This window comes from Capricornis sumatraensis, chromosome 20 (genome assembly GCF_032405125.1).
Source record: "Capricornis sumatraensis isolate serow.1 chromosome 20, serow.2, whole genome shotgun sequence".
NCBI classification, from domain to species: Eukaryota; Metazoa; Chordata; class Mammalia; order Artiodactyla; family Bovidae; genus Capricornis; species Capricornis sumatraensis.
The window spans coordinates 31,719,794-31,725,828 of NC_091088.1; positions in this window are offsets into that span (position 1 = coordinate 31,719,794).

Here is a 6,035-nt window from a genome sequence, read left to right on the forward strand (position 1 = left end):
CCCCTGCTTACATTTCACTCCGGAGATGAGCAAGGCCCAGAGAGGTGAAGTGACCTGGCCAAGGTCACACAGCCAGGAAGTGGCCAATTTGAACCCAAACAGACCAACTTGCACAGTAACCCACCCCCACATGCTGCTGGAGAATCCAGCAGGGATGAGAGGGCCCCTGCCCACCCTGGCCTTCCCTCCTCACATGTTCTAGACATTAGAGACCCCAGGGCCACCAACAGAGCCTCCTTTCAGGCTGGGACAGGGCCGAGCTGGCTGCTTCCTCCCCCTCCAACTTGGCAGAAAAGCCTTTTTGTTGTGGCTCACATAGAGGCCATTCTCCTCCAGCTCACGGGAAGGAATGGCCGGCTTCCTGTCCATCCATAGCCGCCCAGGCTGCAGTGGCACTCCCTCCTCCATGTATGTCCGAGAGGAGCAGGGCTCCCTTCCCCTTCACCTCTAGTTCTGCCTTGGGGGCCTGAGGTTGCAGGCTTTGCCCCTTCATCCGTGAAACCACACCAGGGGGCTAGACACTGCCTTCGCTCAGCTATTCTGGCACATACTGGGGATTCCAGGCCTCAGGGCACAGCAATACCACTCTTGGCCCCCTGCTCAAGTAGCCTCACAACCCACAAAGTGCTGTCAGAGCCCCCTGAGGCTGTTTGCTCTGTCCCAAATGTTCTCTGCATTTGCTTGCCTCTGTGCCTTTGCTTGTTCTGTTCCCTACTTCTGGAAAACCCTTCCCTGCACGTTACAAAATTATTTTTGTGTTTATTTATGTATGAATTTGGTTGTGCCCAGTGTTAGTTGCAACATGCAGGATTTTCAATCTTCCTTGCAGTGTGCAGGATCTAGTTCCCCCACCAAGGATAGAACCTGGGACCCTGCCTCTGGAGCACAGAGTCTTAGCCACTGGACCACCAGGGAAGTCCCCCTATACATTTTATTCTGTTCAAATTGCCCAGATCCTTTAAGGCATGCTTAATCCTTTAAGATTAAGGCTTGCCTATTCCGGATTTCCACCCTTCCTCCTGAAGATGATTGTGCTTCCTTCCACCCCTAGCTCAGCCAGCTCTTGTGTCCTGACTATTCCCTGCCTTTGACTCCAGTCAGGCTATCCTACCAGGTACCCAGATGCTGTGTGTGGCTCCATCACTCACAGGCTGTGTGTCCTTGGGCAAGTCATCTCACCTCTCTGAGCCCAGAGTCCCATCTATAGAACTCGGCTAATAGCCATGCCTGTTTCATACAGCTGTGAGGCTTGATGCAGCTGATCCATGTAAACACTTAGAACAGCCCACAGCAGGGTCTCAAGAGTTAGTCACTAATATCTCTTTAAGGTACAGGTACCTGGGGGACACTGGACTTCCCGGGGGGCTCAGCAGTAAAGAATCCTGCCAATGCAGGAGACTCGGCTTTGATCCCTGGGTCAGGAAGATCCCCTGCAGAAGGAAATGACAAACCCCCTCCAATATTCTTGCCTGGGAATTCCCATGGACAGAGGGGCCTGGTGGGCTACAGTCTTTGGGGTCGCAAAAGGGTCAGACATGAGTCAGCAACCTGGTGGGCACCAAGAAGATGTCCCTCCTTGACTTCCTTCCCAGGAGTGTTTGTGGGATGGGGTCAAAGGTCAACAAGCCCTGGAACAGGTGCCAGGAAGAGGAACATTCCTGTCCTACCAGCTCCTCTCCTCAGCTGCCAAGGCCTCACCCTGCCGACCCCAGGGGCCCAGCCCTTCTTTCCAGATCTTAAGCACGAGGCCCCGGCTCAGGTTTTCTTCCCCAGCTCTCTGTCATCTCCCACCCCTACATTTTTCACCCACCTCACTCTTTGCCAGAAATAGCCTCCAAACTCCCCTTCTCTTGCAGACAATCTAGCAGGCCCCTCCTGGAAAAACTATATCATTCCCCTGCCAGCATGGATCATGGCAATAGCTGGATTCCATTAGGAAATTATTCCAAGTCAGTGGAAAGGGAGGGGCAGCTATGCCCCCAATAATTGCATCATAAAATTACACTGCACCATCCTAAAACCTGTCGACTTCAGCCAGATCAAGCTTCCTTTATAGACTAAGACCCTGAGGCCTGGACAGTGGGCTGATTCAGCCACAGTTGCTCATGGAGTCTTTAAACTGATGCCCAGCAAGACTCCTGCAGACCCACCCTCTCTCACCAAACACCCCACATCACCTCCCCACCCCCCAGGGGCCTCCCTCTTCTTCACTTTGGAAGAACTGAGGGCAGAGTGTTGTGGTTATTCCAGCTTTCCTGATAAAGGGCATTTGACACAGCTAGAGAAGAAGGATATTTGCCCTCTGCAAATATCCCCCTCCACCACCCTCCCCCCCCTCCCCCGCCCCGCTGTCTTGTTCCGGGAGAATAAGACCTCCCTCCCCTTCCTCCCAGTCCATGGATTCTGGTAGAGCTGGCCCCATTCCCTTGGTGGCCAGAGGATCTCGTTACCTAGAGCCCATCCAATCAGAACCCCAGTGCATGATCCAGGGGTGGGCAGAAAACCCAAATCTGGCCAATCAGGGACTCCCTGTGACTTCTTCTGGAGCCCCAGGAAGAAAGAAGCCATGTGTCTGCTATTGAGCTGCTGGAGTGTGACTCTGGAGTTGCTAATGGGTCATCTGTCATCTCACCACCACACATAGACAGCTTTCCTCAGAGCTGAGACAGTAAAGACAAACAGAGCCTCGAAGACTCTAGAAAGCACCTGCTGAGCACCTGGATCCAGGTGTGCCTAAAGCTCCTGCAGTTACATGTACCAATAAACTCCTTTCATTTCTTAAGCCAATGTGAATTATTACTGGGCTGCTGTTGTTGTTTGTCCCCTGATAACCAGGGTGCCCCGAGTTCCAAACTCGTGCTGAGCTTGACACATTCCTCTTGCCAATCTAAGACTCTTAAGCACCAAACTCCAGGGCCACATAGCAACATCTCTTCAACATTTGAATATTTACTTAGGTCCCTGGCACTACCCCCCAGCCTCAGTAATGCTGCCTAAGACAACACAGGACCCCTGAGTATTCAGAAGAGGCCCTGGGAATCATGTAGCCAAATGGTGGCAGGTGAAGAAGTAGGGTCACTTAACTGTGACATGGACTTTTTCAGATGTCATAAGGTAACAGATAGACAAAGAGGAAATCACAGAAAAGCCAAAACTGTCTACGAAAAATGCCTGCAATTTCTAGTCTCCTGCCAAACAACCGTAACATTTATTTTTTTTCTGTGCTACGAAGCTGACAGGATCCTAGTTCCCCAACCAGGGACTGAATCCATGCCCCCCACAGTGGAAGCACAGAAGGTTAACCACTGGACCACCAAGGGACAGCCCCAACCTTGACAATTTAAATGTAAATCCTACAGGCTTTCCCTTATGAGTATATATTTTATTTTTTAAAAGTAAGCTCATACTTCTGAACTGTGCTTCTGATGCTTTTGAACCGTGGTGTTGGAGAAGACTCTTGAGAGTCCCTTGGACTGCAAGGAGATCAAACCAGTCAATCCTAAAGGAAATCAGTCCTGAATATTCATTGGAAGGACTGATGCTGAACCTGAAGCTACGATACTTCGGCCACCTGATTTGAAGAGCTGACTCATTAGGAAAGAACCTGATGCTAGAAAAGATTGAAGGCAGGAGGAGAAGGGGACGACAGAGGATGAGATGGTTGGATGGAATCCCCAACTTAATGGATATAAGTTTGAGCAAGCTTCAGGCGTTGGTGAAGGACAGAGAATCCTGGTGTGCGGCAGGCCATGGGGACGCAAAGAGTCAGACACGACTGAGTGACCAAACTGAGGCTCATACCAGACATGTTTTTTAAACCTTTCTCATTTACTAATTTGGACGGGTAACTTGACCTACAGAAGACCTTCACTTTATCTGTTTCTTGAATTTTTCTGAGCGTGTTCTATATGCCCATCATGATGAAATAAGTGAGTAAACAGTGTATCTTCAGCCCCTTTTCATGTCCACAGGTTGGTTTCTACAACATGCTTTTTGTTGGGTGCATTCTATGAACTCCTGGAGCGGTTTCCTCAACCGAAACCATAACAGTTACAAATAACGTTTTGGAAACATCCATAATTATAGAGAATAGTTCTTGAGGGCTCACACTGTACCAGACTTTTTTTTTTTTTTCAAACTTTAAGCTTTTTATTTTGTATAGGGGTATAGTTGATTAACAATGTTGTGGTCATTTCAGGTGAACAGCAAAGGGACTCAGCCATATACACACATGTATCCATTCTCCCCACAAACCTTGTCCCATCCAGGCTGGCACTTAACATTGAGTAGAGTTCCAGGTGCTATACATCAGGTCCTTGTTGGTTATCCTTTTTGAATATAGCAGTGACTGCCCCAGACTTCACCCACTTTACTGAAGTTAATCCTGATAAGAACCCCATGGGGTAGTTCTTCTATTTGTACCTCACACCAGAGGAGCCAGAGGCTCAGGGAGGTGATGGAACTTGATCAAGGTCACACAGCTAGTCAATGGCAGAGCCACGGCTCCTGCCGCACCTGCTCTCAATTGTTTACTTATTCAGTGAACATCGACTGCTGTTAAGGGACAGGCCAAGGATCCAGCGGGGGAAAACACAGAGCCCTCACGGGGCTCACATTCGAGGGAAAGAGGCATCCCAGGCAGAGGTAATAGCCTGTGCAAAAGTCCTGAGGCTGGACCACGCCTGGCAAATTTGAGGAAGAGGAAGAAGACAAGCGGGGTGAGAAGGAAGGTGAAAGAGAGTAAGACCAAGCGACAGGGTCAAGAATTGGATTTATTCTAAGCTTGACAAGAAACCTTTGGAGTATGGGATGGAGGAGGCTCTGATTTTATTGCGACAGAATATTTCTCTGCCTACTGTGTGCTCTGGTAGACTACATTTGCAACATCCATGATTCTTGCCTCTAGAGAATTTTCTAGTTGTGAAATCAAAGTGGACTCACCAGCCCACAATGTTCTGAGGCTTTTATTACATACTGACAAAGTACCCTCCAGAAAGAAGGTCACACTTGTTTCTGCTCCTCCCGGGCAGTGGCTGAGTGCCCATCCCCCAACCCCTGACACACCTGGAATGAGATCACCTTTATCAACAGGACTGGCGGAAGCAGTGTTGTTTGGTTGGTTTTACTTGTAGTTCTTTGCCACTGAGTTTGAACATTTTTTGCATGTTTGTTGTTAACCATTTAGAAGGTTTTTTTGTTTTTTTTTTTTAGGGGAGGGGAGGTTGGCCTGCTTATGCCCATTGCTCAGTTCTTTGGGGGCATTTCTTCATATTGATTTCTGGGAACGTTTTATAGTATGAGGAAATTGACCCTTTGTCAATCAATGAGTTTTAGAGCCAGAAAGTTCTTAGCCCAAGCTCCTTGTGTACCAACGGGTTAACTGAGGCCCAGACAAGAATGAGTACTGGTTCTAGTTCTAGTCAGTGCTCCGGGCTCTCTGGAGTCTCGCTGGTTCCAGAAAGATGCCTCTCCGACTGGTTTCATTGCCTAGAGAGATCCCCTCCCCTCCTGCTGGCCCCTTCTGAGGTCTTTCCCTGCTCCTAGCCCCAACTCCCCACCAGATCCTCTTAAGGGTTTCATGTAGACAGGAAGACATTCTGCAGGCCACTGGCTCTGTGTGTGCAAGTGAAGTCACTGATGGAGGATTGGGTCTCAGAGAACAGAGCTCAGTTTCCTGGGTGGGGTGAGGGTGAGGGTGAGGGGGTAGTACCCCTGTCCTTCCCTTGTCTCCAGATGCCAGGGGGGGACACAGAGTCTGGCTGGGAGACTAGCTGTGTGCACACCCTGCACCAGTAATCTTCCTTGGCTAGTGCGGGGGTGGGCACAGAAGCATGAAACATGAAGGGGATATCAGAGAAGGGGCAGTGGGGTGAATCAGAAAAAGTCCTAGATCAGGGCTCAGAAATCCTAGGTTGGAGACCAGATTTGTCTGGACAACTCTTTGAGCTCTCAGCCTTTGCCATGAGATGGGACTTTTTCCCCAGAGCTGGTGCTAAGAATGATGGACTTAGATATGTGCAAATATGAAGCTGTGT